Source organism: Sus scrofa, chromosome 6, assembly GCF_054392235.1.
Source record: "Sus scrofa isolate SSC_HxYL_T2T_F1_AM1 chromosome 6, Sscrofa_HxYL_maternal_Yorkshire_Landrace_v2.0, whole genome shotgun sequence".
Lineage (NCBI taxonomy): Eukaryota > Metazoa > Chordata > Mammalia > Artiodactyla > Suidae > Sus > Sus scrofa.
In genome coordinates, this window is record NC_139388.1 from 172693657 (window position 1) to 172709613 (window position 15957).

At 39.9% G+C, this 15957-nt stretch overlaps 1 protein-coding gene across 9 annotated transcripts in view; it reads right to left on the minus strand.

Moving 5' to 3' along the window:
- Positions 1 to 15957, minus strand: part of OR10AK7H (olfactory receptor family 10 subfamily AK member 7H) — a 164041-nt gene that overhangs the window by 129819 nt on the left and 18265 nt on the right. For 6 of the 9 annotated variants that reach the window (XR_014808548.1, XR_014808547.1, XR_014808550.1 and 3 more), the window contains 2 exons: positions 2682 to 2809; positions 1386 to 2544 (listed from right to left, as the gene is read on the minus strand). The gene's annotated coding sequence lies outside the window, so the exon portion shown is untranslated. Of the gene's footprint in view, positions 1 to 1385; positions 2545 to 2681; positions 2810 to 8994; positions 9092 to 15957 lie in introns of those variants that run through there. The other 3 variants (XR_014808549.1, XR_014808551.1, XM_084965412.1) reach the window with 2 other exon arrangements.

Genomic DNA, 15957 nt, shown 5'->3' on the forward strand with positions numbered 1-15957 from the left:
GCCTAGGATTTTAAAATGGGTGATGTTAAAAGTGGAACAACGAACTGTCTAGAAAGAAAGAAGAGAAAAAAAGAATAAATTGAGCCTGGCCTGGTTGGTGAGTCAAAGTGCAAGTTGCTAAGCCCCAAAGCACAGCCTCCACCTGTTACCAGGGCCGCTTTGTTCATGCACCCACCGAGCAGTGACAGCGTGGCTGGGGACAGAAGCCAGCTGGTTTACACAGGACAGACCAGCCCATACACTCAACCGCTAAAATCCTTTTCAGCTGAGGCCACACCCTGGTGAGCGTGCACAGGAATATCATCACCGTCTTCGCCAAGTCAAAGAGGACTGTCCTCAGCTCTCTTCCCCAGACCTTGTTCTCGCCAGTTTTTCCAATCATGTTCCTTCAAGTCTCCAGCCATCCAGCCAAACCACTGGCCACAGTCCATCAACTATATAGATTCTTGGAGATCATGCAGTGGCCAATCGGCACATGAAAAGATGCTCAACATCACCAATTATTAGAGAAATTCAAATCAAAACTGCAAGGAGGTACCGCCTCGCACTGCTCAGATTGGCTGTCCCTAACAAGTCTGCAAATAACAGATGCTAGAGAGGGTTCGGAGTACAGGGAATCCTTCTGTACTGTTGGTGGGAATGTAAACTGGTACAAACACGATGGAAAGCCATGTGGAGCTTACTCAGAAAACTAAATACAGAACTACTACTATATGATCTAGCAATCCCGCTTCTGGGCACATATCCAGACAAAACTTACATTCAAAAAGATACATGCACCCCTACGTTCAGTGTAGCACTATGCTCAATAGCCAAGACATGGAAACAACCTAAATGTCCATCGACAGATGAACAGTTAAGATGATGTGGTATATATACACAATGGAATATTACTCAGCCATAAAAAGAATGAAATAATGCCATCTGCAGCAATGTGGATGCAACTAGAGATTCTCATACAAAGGGAAGTAGGTCAGAAAGAGAAATACAAATACCATGTGATATCACTTATATGTGGCATCTAATATATGGCACAGATGAAGCTATCTACAAAACAGATACAGACTCACAGACATAGAGAACAGACTTGTGGTTATGTGTGAGTGGGATGGACGGGGGAGTTTGGGGTTAGTAGATGCAAACTGTTACATTTAGAATGGATAAGCAATGAGGTCCTACTATATATAGCACAGGGAACTGTATCAGGTCTCTTGTGATGGAACATGATGGAAGATAATATGAAAAAAAAGAATGTATATACATGTATGGCATATAAACGAATGTGGGTCGCCTTGCTCTATAGCAGAAATTGGGAAACACTGTAAAGTAATTATACTTTAATTTTAAAAGTGAAAACAATGAAAGCAAAAAACATAGATTCTTACCTCTGGTCATTTTTCCTGCTAGATAAATGGACAGCCAAGCTCCCTACTTGGTGTTCTGCCTCCTAGAAGGATTTCTCTTCAGCACTGTCCTTCGAGGATGTCCAGGGAAGGAGCTGTAATATGATCGTACAGCTGTCGACTTCCAGGTGGTACTTGCATATCCTGCAGGGCCGTCTGTAAACCAGACCTGACTTTTCTCTTCCTCATCAGCCGACCATAGGGAGGGAGCTCTCCACGAGAGGGTAGGTGCAGACTATGGGGAGTCATGTATCAGGAATAGGGAATTTGGGCCACTCCCTCATGTAACCTGTGTGCCTTCATGGACTGATGAGTCCAGTCTGTGCACATACCACTTCCGTTTGACCATGGAGTTAGTGCAACCACGTGAGCCAACTTCGTCACTCGGCAAGTCAGGCAACATCAAGTTGATGATGAGAGTTCAAGTCGCATGGTATTTTCAGAGCTTATGGTTAAGTGTTCTGTCGCAACCAAATGCTATTTCTCAAAATGAGGCTAGTTGTCCTCAGAGAATAGCAAGATTTCCGTCCAATATCCTAAGGGTCTGTGCTGGGATTCACCTATACGTGCTGCCAAAGTCTCCAAACAACATCTCCACCTGCTGCTGACACTTCAAGATCCATCAGATCTGCTGGGTCACAGGGTCCAAATGCAAGAGCAGCCTGGACCTGAAGAACCGTCTCTTTTTTTTTTTTTTTCCAGGCTTTATATAACACCAGAGGCTTTTCCTGTCACTCAGTAAATACACCAGAATGGCACACCCAAAGGAGGAATATGTTCCATCCATCCGAAAACCCAAACCCATGTATAACCTCCATCCCTGCCACCAGTACCACATCATGCCCTTTTCTTAGCAGCAGGAAGGGGCCAGATGCAACAACTTATCCTTCACTTTAGAAGGGATAGCTCAACCTGCCCGCCACCACTGGACCCCTAGAAATTTCGCTGGAGTGGAAGTCCTCTATATTTTTGTCGGATTCATTTTCCTTCTTCTGACATGCAAACGTCTCACATAATGCCTAGCATAGTGGCAACTTCCTGCTCACCAGGTTCAAGCGCATCACAGTATCAATGCAGTAGACTAGCGTGACATCTTTTGGAAATGGAAAGGCCATCAAGATGCCTGAGACAAAATAATGACCTAGGGCAGAGTGTAAACAGTGAAAGAGAACAGTGAAAAGTGCATTACTGACATTACCAGCTGAAAGCAAACTACTTCTGGGGTCCTTACTAAGAAGTATTGGGAAAAAAGCATTTGCTAGATTGATGGCTACATACCAGGTACAAGAGAGTAGGTTCATTTGCTCAAGCATCCAAATCACATCTGGAAACACAGCTGCAATTGGAGTCACCACCTGGCAAAGCTTACGAGAATCAGCTGTCATTCTCCAAGATCCATCTGTTTTCTGAAAAAGCATAATAGGTGAGCTGAATGGGAATACGGTGCAATCATCACCCCTGCATCCTTCAAGCCTTGGACGGCAGAAATCTATAATCCCTCCGGGAATGCGGTATTGCTTTTGGTTTGCTATTTTATATTAGGGGAAATTCTGATGGCTTCTCATTGGCCTTTCCTACCATAATAGCCCTGACGTCACAGGCCAGGGGTCCGATGGGGCTCTGCTGGCTCCTGAACGTCTACCCCAATTGTGCATTCTAGAGCTGGAGAGATAACCACAGATGGGGCTCAAGGGCGCACGTGCACGGAAGGTCAGCCAGACCCAAGGTAACTGCATGAACTACTTAACCTCCATAAGCCGTACTCTGACTGGTGGGTCACAGTGACATGTGGGGTCTCTAGCAATTAGGGTCAGCTCAGGACCAGTATCCAGTAATGCCTAGAAATCCTGATTATGTCCTTTTCCCCAATGCAGTCACCCTGGTAGAATTCCCACACCCAGTCCTTCCTTGCTGGCACAGTCCTCGTGGCACAATCATATGCTCGGGGAAGAGACCTCCTCCCTAGCCCCCCGGGCTGAATCCTGATTGGCCAAAGGCCAGTAGTGGTGTTCTTCCTTTTGCCATCAGCTGGTTTTGACAGGCATGCGATCTGATTCCAACTTGTGGGAAGACTGCTAGGGGCCTCTGGGAAAGGCTCTCCTCACTTGTAAAAAGAAACACATGAGGAAAAAAAAGTCCTCTTCTGTTAGATGGCATCCTGTGGGCACATGGTGCCCACGACTGGTTCAATCATCATGTGGGCACAAAGAGTCACATGTGATCACCAGTATTCTGAGATTGGCAGCTAGGAAGTTGGGACCAAGGGATTTTTTTATGAATGTAAGTTTAAAATTGTATAATCATTTCAACCAAGTCTTCCCCATAGGATGTGCCTTGCCCTACCCCTGAGAGTTAATACGTCTGAGTTCCTGTAAGGGTATATATGATTGTAATTACAATTTTTTCTTTCAACTTCACTGATATAACTGGCATACAGCACTGTGCAAGTTTAAGATGTAGAGCATAATGATCTGACTCACATGCCTCGTGAAATGATGACCACAATAAGTTTGGTGAGCATCCATCATCTCATACACATACAAAATTAAAGAAATAGAAAACTAAGTATTTTTCCCTGTGATGAGAACTCTTCAGATTTATTCTACTAACAACTTTCACATATAACGCAGAGCGGTGTTGACTATGTTTCTCACGTTGTACACGACATCCCTAGTACTCATTTCTCTTATAACTGGAATTGTCTACATTTTAACTGCCTTCATCCAATCCCCCCTTCCACCCCATCTCTGGCAACTGCACATCTGATCTCTTTTTTCTAAGAGTTTTTGTGCTTTTGAAGTATAATTTACCCACAAAACTATATTCGTTTCTGGTACCCAATATAGTGATTTGATATTTGTATACATTGCAAAATGTTAAGTCTATTTATCACCTGTCACCCTACAAAGATATTACATCATTATTGACTACATTCTCTACACTATGCATCTCATACCCATGACTCATTTATTTTGTAACTAAAATTCTGTACCTTTTAATCTCCTTCACCTGTTTCTCTCCTTCCCCAACTCCCTCCTTTGGAAACCAACCATTTGTTCTCTGTGTCCACCCCTCCGTCTCTGCTGAGTTACGTTGGTTCATTTGTTTTGCCATTTAGATTCCACAAATGAGTGAACTCATGAAGCATTTGTCTTTCCTTATCTAGCTTCTTTCACCCAGCATAATACCTTCCAGGTCTATCCATGCTATTGCAAATGCAGTATTTCGTTATTTTATGGCTCAGCGATATTCCACTGTGTATGAGATCACATTTCCTTTATCTATGCATCTGCTGATGGGAACTTAGGTGGCTCCTGTATCTCAGCCATTGGAAATAACATTGCAGTCAACACTGAGGTGCATATATGGTTTCTTCTTGGGGTTTCTGTTTTCTTTTAGATAAAATGCCCAGAAGCGGAATTGCTAGATCACAGAATAGTTCTATTTCTAAATGTCTGAGGAACCTCCATACTGTTTTCCACAATGGCTGCACCAATTTACATCCCCACCGACAGGGCACGAGTGTTCCCTTTTTTCCACGCCCTTGCCAATATTTGCTATTTGCTTTCCTTTTGATAATAGCCACTCTGACAGGCATGAGGTAGCATCTCATTGTGGTTTGGATTTGCATTTCCCTGATAACTAGTGATGTTTAGTGTCTATTCAGATGACTGTTGGCCATCTAAATGTCTTCTTTGGAAAAATATCTATTCAGGTCCTCCATCCATTTTTAATTGTTTGGTTTTTTTGATGCTGAGTTATACGAGTTCTTTATATATTATGGATGTTAATCTCTTATCAGATATATCATTTGCAAATATCCTCTCCCATTCAGTAGGTGATTTTTTTCATTTTGTTGACAGTCTCCCTCACTGTCAAAGCACAAGTTTTTAGTTTGAGGTAGTCCATTTGTTTATTTTTGCTTTTTGTTTTCCTTGCCTGAGGTGACATATCCCAAAAATGATTACTCCTCCTTGCCTGCCTGCTTGCATCTCTCACAAGCATCCTATCTTAATAAATCTATTTCTTGCCTATCAAAAAAAGCATAATTTTTATAGCTTCAGGTCTTACATTTAAGTCTTTAGCCCATTTCTAATTTATTTTTGTATGTGGTGTGAGAAAGTTTGATTCCATTTCATGTAGCTGTTCAGTTTTTCCAACACCATTCCAATACCAGTGGGGCTATCCCATTATGTACTCTCAACACATTTATTATGGATTAATTGCCCATATAAGTGGGCTTATTTCTGGGGGTTTTATTCTGTTCAATTTATCTATGAGTCTGTTTTTATGCCAGTATAATACTGCTTTGATATACCACACCTTTGTAGTACAGATCAAAATCAGGGATCATTATACCTCCAGAACAGACTTATGGTTGCCAAGGGGGAGGGGGAGGGAATGGGATGGACTGGGATTTGGGGGTTAGTATATGCAAACTATTGTATTTGGAGTGGATAAGCAATGAGGTCCTGCTGTATACCAGAGGGAATTACATCCAATCACTTGTTATGGAATATGATGGAAGAAAATGTGAGAAAAAGAATATATATATACCTGGGTCACTTTGCTGTACAGGAGAAATTCACAGAACATTGTAACTCAACTGTAATAAAAAATAAAAGTTTTTTCAAAAAATCATTTTGGCTATTTTGGGTCTTCCATGTTTCCCCCCAAATTTTGGAATTATTTCTTCTATTTCTGTGAAAAATTGCCATTGGTCTTATGACAGGGATTGCATTGACTCTGTAGATTGTCTTGCAGTATGTCATTGCAGTATGGTCATTTTAACGGTATTAATTCTAATCCATGAACGTACTGCATCTTTCCATCTGTGTCATCATCAATTTCATCTCTTTAATTAGATTTATTCCTAGATATTTTTATTTTGATGCAATTGTAAATGGGATTGTTTTCTTAATATTTCTTTCTGATAGTTCATTGTTAGTTTATAGAAATGCAACAGATTTCTGTATGTTAATTTTGTATCCTGCAACTTTACCTGTAAACAGTGACAGTGTTACTTCTTCTCTTCCAATTTGGATTCCTTTTATTTTTTTTTTCTTATCTGATTGCTGTGGCTTGGACTCCAAATACTATGTTGAATTAAAGTGGCAAGTGTTGGCATCTTTGTCTACTGAGGAAAGCTTTCAACATTTCACTGTTGACTATGATGTTAGCTATAGGCTTGTCGTATATGGCCTTTTATTACATTGAGCTATTTTCCACCAATATCAACTTCATTGAGAGTTTTTATCATAAATTGAATTTTGAATTTCTTCCAAAGATTTTTCTGCATCTATTGAGATGCTCATATGATTTTTAATCTTTTATTTGCTAATGTGGTACATCACATCAAGTGATTTGTGGACATTGAGCCACCCTTGCATCCCTGGGATAAATCCTACCTCATTGTGGCATATGATTCTTTTAATGTACTGTTTAATTTGGGTTGCTAATATTTTGTTGAGAATTTTTGCATCTACGTTCACCAGTGATTTTGGCCTGTAATTTTCTTTCTTTTTTTTTTTTTTTTTTTTTTTTTTTTTGTCTTTTGTCTTTTGGTTGTTGTTGTTGCATTTTCTTGGGCCGCTCCCGCGGCATGTGGAGGTTCCCAGGCTAGGGGCTGAATCGGAGCTGTAGCCACCGGCCTACACCAGAGCCACAGCAACGCGGGATCCGAGCCACGTCTGCAACGCGTCTGCAACCTACACCACAGCTCACGGCAACGCCGGATCGTTAACCCACTGAGCAAGGGCAGGGACCGAACCCGCAACCTCATGGTTCCTAGTCGGATTCGTTAACCATTGCGCCACGACGGGAACTCCTAATTTTCTTTTTTTATGGTATCTTTGTCTGGTTTTGGTATCAGGATGATGCTGCCCTTGTAGAATAAGTTCAAAAGCATTCCTTCCTCAGCAATTTCTTTGAATGGTTTGAGTAGCACAGGTGTTAACTCTTCTCTGAATATTTGGAAGAATTGACCTGTGAAGTCATTTGATCCTAGAGTTTTGTTTGTTGGGGAATTTTCATCACTGACACAATTTCCTTACTGGTAATTGGTCAGTTCATATTTTCTATTTCTTCCTGATTCAGTGTTGGAGATCGTACATTTATAGGAATTGGTCAATACCTTATAGGTTGTCTATTTTATTGGCATTTAATTGCTTGTAGTAATTTCTTATAATCCTTCACTTTTTTTTTTTTTTTTGTCTCTTTGCCTTTTCTAGGGCCACACTCGTGGCATATGGAGGTTCCCAGGCTAGGGGTCCATTCAGAACTGTAGCCACCAGCCTACACCAGAGCCACAGCAACACAGGATCCAAGCCGCATCTGCAACCTACACCACAGGTCACCACCACACCAGATCCTTAACCCAGTGAGCAAGGCCAGGGATCGAATCCACAACCTCATGGTTCCTAGTAAGATTCGTTAACCACTGAGTCACAACAGGAACTCTGAATCCTTCACATTTTTTGATGTCACCAGTAACTCCTCCTTTTTCACTTCTCATTTTATTTATGTTGGCTTCCTCTCTCTTTTGTTCTTAATGAATCTGACTGAAAGATTTATCGATTTTATCTTTTCAAAGAACCAGCTGTTAGTTTCATTTACCTTTTCTATTTTTTTCTTCAATTCAATTTCATTTCTTTCTTTCCTTTTTTTTTTTTTTTGTCTTTTTGCCTTTTCTATAGCCACCCCCGTGGCATATGGAGGTTCCCAGGCTAGGGGTCTAATCAGATCTGTAGCCACCAGCCTACGCCAGAGCCACAGCAATGTGGGATCCAAGTTGAGTCTGAGACCTACACCACAGCTCATGGCAATGCCAGTTCATTAACCCACTGAGCAAGGCCAGGGATCGAACCCACAACCTCATGGTTCCTAGTTGGATTCGTTAACCAGTGCACCACAATGGGAACTCCCAATTTCATTTATTTCTGTTCTGATCCTTATGATTTCTTTCCTTCTACTAACTTTGGATTTTGTTTGTTCTTCTCTAGTTGCTTCAGATGTAAATTTAGGTAGTTTACTCAGGATTTTTCTTGGTTCTTGAGGTGATATTGTATTGTTATAAACTTTGCTTTTAGAACTGCTTTTGCTGTGTCTCATAGGTTTTGGATTGTCATCTATTCATTGTGACTTGTCTCTAGGTATTTTCTTATTTCCTCTTTGATTTCAATCCCTATTGAATTACCAAAGGCATTTTTCACAGAACTAGAACAAAAATTTTTTAATTTGTATGGAAAAATGGGAGACCCTTAATAACCAAAGCAATCCTGAGAAAGAAAAGTGGAACCAGAGGAATGAGGCTCCCTGACTTCAGACTATACTACAGAGCTAGTCATCAAAACAGTATGGTACTGGCACAACAATAAACATATAGATCGTGAAACAGCATAGAAATTCCAGAAATAAACCCACGCACTTGTGGTCAATTAATTTTTAGCAAAGGAAGCAAGAATACATAACATAAAAAAGACAGTCTCTCCAACAGGTGATGCTGGGAAAACTGGACAGCTACATGCAAAAGACTGAAATTAGAACACTCTTTTAACACCAAACATAAAAAAACTCAAAATGGATTAAATACCTAAACCATAAGGCTGGATACTGTAAAACTCCTAAAGGAAAGCAGGCAGAACACACTTTGACATAAATCACAGCAATATCTTTTTTGCATCCACCTCCTAGAGTAAGAAAAATAAAAACAAAAATAAACAAATGGGACCTAATTAAACTTAAAAACTTTTGCAGAGCAAAGGAAACTATAAACAAACAAAATAAGACACCCCACAGAATGGGACAAAAATCTTTGCAAATGAAGCAACCAACAAGGGATTATCTCCAAAAGATTAATCTCATACATCTTTGTACCAAAAAAAAAACATACAATGCAATTTAAAAATGGTCAGAAAATCTAAATAGACATTTGTCTAAGGATAGACAGATGGCTAAAAACACACGAAAAGATGTTCAACATCACTAATTATTAGACAAATGCAAATCAAAACTATGAGTTATTGCCTCACACCAGTCATAATGGCCATTATCAAAGAGTCTACAAATAATAAATGCTGGAGAACTATATAGGGGTTCCTTTAAAAACTAAATATAGAACTGCTATATCATCCAGTAATCCCACTCCTGGGCACATATCTAGAGAAAGCCATAATTCAAAAAGATACATGCACCCCCAATGTTCACTGCAGGACTATTTACAGTAGCCAAGACATGGAAGCAACCTTGGCTGTTGATGGACAACCAAGACGTGTCCACCAACAGAGGACTGGATAAAGAAGATGTGGTGCATACACACAAAGAAATATTACTCAACAATAAAAAGAATGAAATAATGCCATTTGCAGCAACATGAATGAACCTAGAAAATATCATACTAAGTGAAATACAACAGGGAAAGACAAATGTCATATGAGATCACTAATATGGGGAATTAATACAAATGACAACAAAAGAACTTACACAACAAAAACAGACTCAAGTATTTTAAAACCAAACTTATATTTACCAAAGGAAAAACATGGGGGGAGGGATAAATTAGCAGGTTGGGAATGACTTATACACACTACTAAATATAAAATAGATGGATAACAAACACTTACTGTATCGCACAGGGAAATTTACTCAATACTGCATAATTACCTATATGGGAAAAGAATCTGAAAAATAATGGATACATGTTTGTGTATAACTGGTTACTTTGCTGTATGCCTGAAATTAACACAGCTCTGTATGTCAGCTATATGCCAATAATTTTAAACAATAAAAAAAATTAAATGCCAAAAAAATTCCAATTAAATCTAATAGGAATTGTAGAAGAAAAATAGAAATAACTTTTTAAAATATCTAGTCACTTATTGTGGATCATGATGGAGGATGATGTGAGGTAAAAAATGTGTGTATGTATGTGTGACGGGTCACCTTGCTGTACAGTAGACAATTGACAGGACACTGTAAACCAGCTGTAATGGAAAAAATAAAAATCATTTAAAAGAAAAAAAAAAAGAAAAGTAATTCCCCTGAGCTGGAAAGATTCTTAAGTCTTCAGACTGAAAGGGCTCATGTATGACAATGAGATGCTTGGGGAGAAAATGACATTCAAACATGTCTTCATGTAATTTCAAAATTTCTATGAAAAAAAAAATCCTTAAATGTTTCCAGGGATGGAGAAGAGGGGAGATTACTTGCAAAGGAACAAGAAACAAAATTAGCCTTAAACTTTGTATTGGAAATAGTGGGTTCCAAAAGAATTAAAGAAGTACCTTCCAAGTTCCTTGTAAAATGATATCTGAACTATAAAATTCTGTATTTGGCCAAATCAATACCAATTAAAAATTAAGGTGAAAAGTAACAATAAAAAAGTGGAAAGTAAGGGCATTTTCAAATAAGGCAAGGGTTGGTCCTCTGTCATCCCTCCCACAAATCCTTTCTGAGTAAACAAAATTGGCCTAAGCTAAATGAAAAATTAAGTCAAGGAAGATGGAGCCAAGGAAAGTGGCCATTGTCATCACCAAAGACATTCTCTGTAAAGTCATTCCTCTCATTTCCCTTCTAAGTCTGCTACACGAATGTTATCCAGGTATTATTTTCTCAGTTTTAGGGGCAGTTTAACTGGTTTAGAATTTCATTGGCTTTGTCTTCTTCAAATTTGTTTTTAATTTAGCTTAGGACTATTTATTTTTGTTTTCTCAGGAAGGATTTGTGGGAGGGATTGCAAAGATTTAGAAACCAAACTTATAGTTACCAAAGGGGAAATGTTGGGGGAAAGGGGAAAATTAGGAGGTTGGAAATAACATATACACACTACCTCATGCAAAATAGATAAATAACAAGGACCTGTTCTACAGCACAAGGACACACAGTCAATACTATGTAATAACCTCTATGGAAAAAGAATCTGAAAAATAATGGATTCACTTTGCTGTACACCTGAAACTAACACAACATTGTAAGTCAAATATACTTTAAAAAAATAATATTTTCAAGGCAAAAATGAATTCTATGGTTAAATGCCCCAAAATTCCTAATGAACAGATAAAGACACATCTCTTCTTTCTAAAGAAAAAGTTAGAAACTCTAGGAAAATCTAAAAGCCACCAAAGAAAATCAGCATTCATTTATGAAGCAAACCAAAATGTGAAATGATTTTGAAGAACTGATTCAGTATAAAAGAAAAGAAAGTCTACTAAAGTTGAAGAAAATCAACTTTTTTGTGTGTGTCCACCACATGAGGAAGTTCCCAAGCCAGGGATTGAACCCAAGCCACATCAGTGACAACACCAGATCCTTAACGACTAGACCGCTGGAAAATTCCTATCAACTTTCTACATGAGAGCATACGGAACTCTACAGATACACTCCCCAGGGAAACTTGTGAACATTTCTTTTAAAACAATCATTTAGGAGTTCCCACCATGGCTCAGCAGTTAGTGAGGATGCAGTTTCAATTCCTGGCTCACTCAGCAGGTTAAGGATCCAGCATTGCCATAGCTGTGGTGTAAGTTGCAGACGTGGCTCAGATCCCGAGTTGCTGTGGATGTGGCATAGGCTAGCGGCTGCAGCTCTGATTCAACCCCTAGCCTGGGAATGTCCACATGCCATGGCTGTGGCCATAAAAAAGACAAAATGACCAAATAAACAAATAAATAGAACAATTTAAAACCTCTGGGTATGGTTCTAAAGCATACAGCAAACAAAGAAGCATCTATTCAAGAAAATCTATAAAAATTCAGTAAGAAAAGCAAGTCTGTGGCATTTGAACTGACTATTCCCTCTCTCCCCTCTAATAGCTCAGCAAGACAAACGTCACTCCAGACTGGTGTGGCCAAAAACACAGGGCTACATGTTCCCCCAGCTCCTAGTCAGAGGGCTTTTGTCCTAGAAGGAGCAGGATGTCAGCGCTTCTCCTGAGGCAGAATGCTATCAATTATCTGTTACTGAGGCTAAGTTCTCGATGAATGTAGTCTAGAGGTTGGGACTCCCTTTTTCCACCCAGCCGTGACTCATGGAATTGAGGATCTACCTTGCGTGCAGAACCACTGAGAAGAGTAGGGCCCATAGCACTCTCATCCTAGCTTATCAAGTGGCAAGCTGAGAGGACCTCAAGCTGTTGTTCCACCTCCTCCCCTTTGACGAGTGCACAGCTCCTACTTTGGAGACATCATTCAGCAATACCACAAGTTCCAGAACCCTGACTGAGATATTTTTTGCCTAGGGGCAGGGGAAAGCAGGCAAGTAGCTACTAATGGCTGCTAATATCTTCCCAAAGGAATTGACTTCATTTGCAACACAGTGTGGAGAAATTAAAACCTTCTTTCAAGGGAGTGCTACTTTGATTGGATAAGACCATAAAGCAGTGTATGCATAGGGCATTATTTAAAACAACACAATCATCAGCTGTCAAGGAATGGAGCTTAACAGCTGGTAGTGGTCAAAGAAAGAGATGATAAGAGCCCTTCCAAAACCATTGTCATTCCAGGTTGACTGTGGGCATGCCCAAAACTGTGCCTCTCTGTGGACTAATATCAGAGGTTAAACTGCTGGGGGGTGGAGTGGGGCAGATAGACTTCCTTAAAATAATCACTAAAATAATCCAGCTAGTTACTAAACAAAGAAGCAGATGACACTAATAAGCATGGAATATGGAGACCAGAACGCAGAGTTGCCAACAATATATTATCTAAAATATCCAGTTTGCAACAAAAAAAAATAAGAAAAAATGCAGAGAAACAGGAAAGAATGAACTGTACACTAATATAACACACCAACAACAGAAACTGCCTATGAGGGTAACTGGGTAACAGATTTAACAGAAAATAATTGAATGTGGCCATTATAAATATATTTATAGTGGGACTAAGATGGCAGAATAGAAGGACTGGAGCTCAACTGCTCTCCTATTAAAAAAAATTTACAAAAAAAATGCTGAGCAACCTTCAATCAAATGGACTGGAAACTCTCAAAAAGATATCCTACTCCAGAAGACAAAGAGGAGGCCACATAAAGAGGTAGGAGGGGTGATTATGTGATATAAGCAACCCCATACCTCTCAGGTGGGAAGCCCCACAGACTAGAAAGTAACTCTTCAACAGAGACTCACCTACAGGAGTGAGCGTTCTGAGCCCCATATCAAATTCCCACATGTGGGATCTTGGACAAGGAGAAAGAGCATCTGGAGCATCTGACATTGAAGGACAGTGGGGCTTGTACACAGGAGCTCCATGGGAATGGGGGATATGGAGACCCCATTATTAAAAGGCACACACAGACTTTCACATGCACTGGGTCCCAGGGCAAAGCAAAGTCTCCATAGGAATCTGGGTCAAACCAGACTGCAATTCTTGGAGGACCTCCTGGGAAAACAGGGGTGAATGGGGGTTGTTGTGGGGGAAGGACATTGGAAGCAAAGCTCTCAGGAATATTCAGCAGCTGCCTTTCTCTGGAGGTGGCCATTTGGGGAAAATCTGGTCCCACCCATCAGTCAGCTGCTGAGAAGCCCCAGGCCAAACAACAATCCAGGTGAGATCACAGCCCCACCCATCAGTAAACAGGCTTCCTAAAGACTCTCCAGGCACACAGCCAAACTTAATCTCACCCAGAGACTAAGCCCCACACACCAGAGGCATAGGAATCAGCTCCACTTACCAGTGGGCAGGCATTAGCCCCTCCCATCAGGGAGCCTACAGCAAGCCCCCAGACCAACTTCAACCACAAGGGGGGCAGACACCAGAACTAAGAGAGGCTACGACTCTATTATCTGTAAGAAGGTCACCACACCAAAAACCTATAAAAATGAAAAGACAGAGAACTATAACTCAGATGAGGGAGAAAGAAAAAGCCCCAGAAAAATCAGCTAAGTGATCAGGAGATTCTCAGCCTCTAGGAAAAAGACTTTAGACTGTTGATGCTGAAGATGATGCAAGACATTGGAAATACACTGGAGGAAAGGATGGATTATTTACAGGAAACCCTGAGCAAAGACATACAAGATATAAAACTTAAACAAGAAGAGATGCAAAATACAGTAACTGAAATAAAAAATCCATTAGAAGCAGCCAACAGCAGAATACAGGAGGCAGAAGAACGAATAAGTGAGGTAGAGGACAGATTAGTGGAAATCACAGATGTGGAACAGAAAAGAGAAAGAACATTGAAAGCAAATGAAGAGAGTCTCAGAGAACTCTGGGACGACGTGAAACGCACCAACATCCGTATTACAGGGGTGCCAGAAGGAGAAGAGAGAGAGAAGGGGACAGAAAACATATTCCAAGAGATAATAGCCAAAAACTTCCCTAACATGGGAAAGGAATCGCTCACTCAAATCCAGGAAGCACAACAAGTACCATATAAAATAAACCCAAGGAGGAATACTCCGAGACACGTATTAATCAAACTGACCAAAATTAAAGACAGAGAAAATACTGAAAGCAGCTAGGGAAAAAAAACAAATAACATACAAGGGAACCCCAATAAAGTTATTGGCAGATTTTTCAGCAGAAACTCTGCAGGCCAGAAGGGAGTGGCATGATATACTTCATGTGATGAAAGGAATAAATCTCCAACCAAGATTACTTTACCCAGCAAGGCTCTCATTCAGATTTGAAGGAGAAATCAAAACCTTCACAGGTAAGCAAAAGCTGAGAGAATTCAGCAACACTAAACCAGCCTTACAACAAATACTAAAGAAACGTCTCTAGGCAGCAAAGAAAAGGCCACAACAGGAAACAAAAATGCCACAAATGACAAGGCTCACCAGTAAAGGTACATATACAGTACAGATATGAAATTATCCACGCACAATTATGCCACCAAAATCAGAAATCATGAGAAGAGGTGGGTACAAATGCAGGACACTGGAGATGAACTTGCAATTAAGTGAACAACAACCTAAAACAATCTCATATACATAGAGATTCTTATATCAAAACTTCAGAATAACTGCAAATCAAAATTCTACAATTGATACACAAATAAATAAGAAAAATCAACTCAAATACAACACTAAAGCTAGTCATCAAACCACAAGAGGACATAACAAGAGAAGAAGGGAAGAAAAAAAGAGCAACAAAAACAAAGCCAAAGCAATTAATAAAATGGCCATAAGAACGTATATATCAATAATTACCTTAAATGTTAATGGACTAAATGCCCCAACCAAAAGACACAGACTGGCTGAATTGATACAAAAGCAAGACCCATATATATGCTGTCTTCAAGAGACCCACTTCACTTCTAGGGACACATACAAATTGAAAATGAGAGGATGGAGGAAAATATTCCATGCAAACGGGACTCAAAAACTGGAGTAGCAATACTCATAACACACAAAATAGACTTTAAAATGAAGAATATTTTAAGGGACAAGGAAGGTCACTGCATAATGATCAAAGGATCAATCCAAGAAGAAGATATGACAATTTCAAATATCTACACACCCAACATAGGTTCACCACAATATGTAAGGCAACTGCTAACAACCTAAAAAGGACAAATTGATAATAGCACAAAAATAGTCGGGGATTTAACACCTCACTTA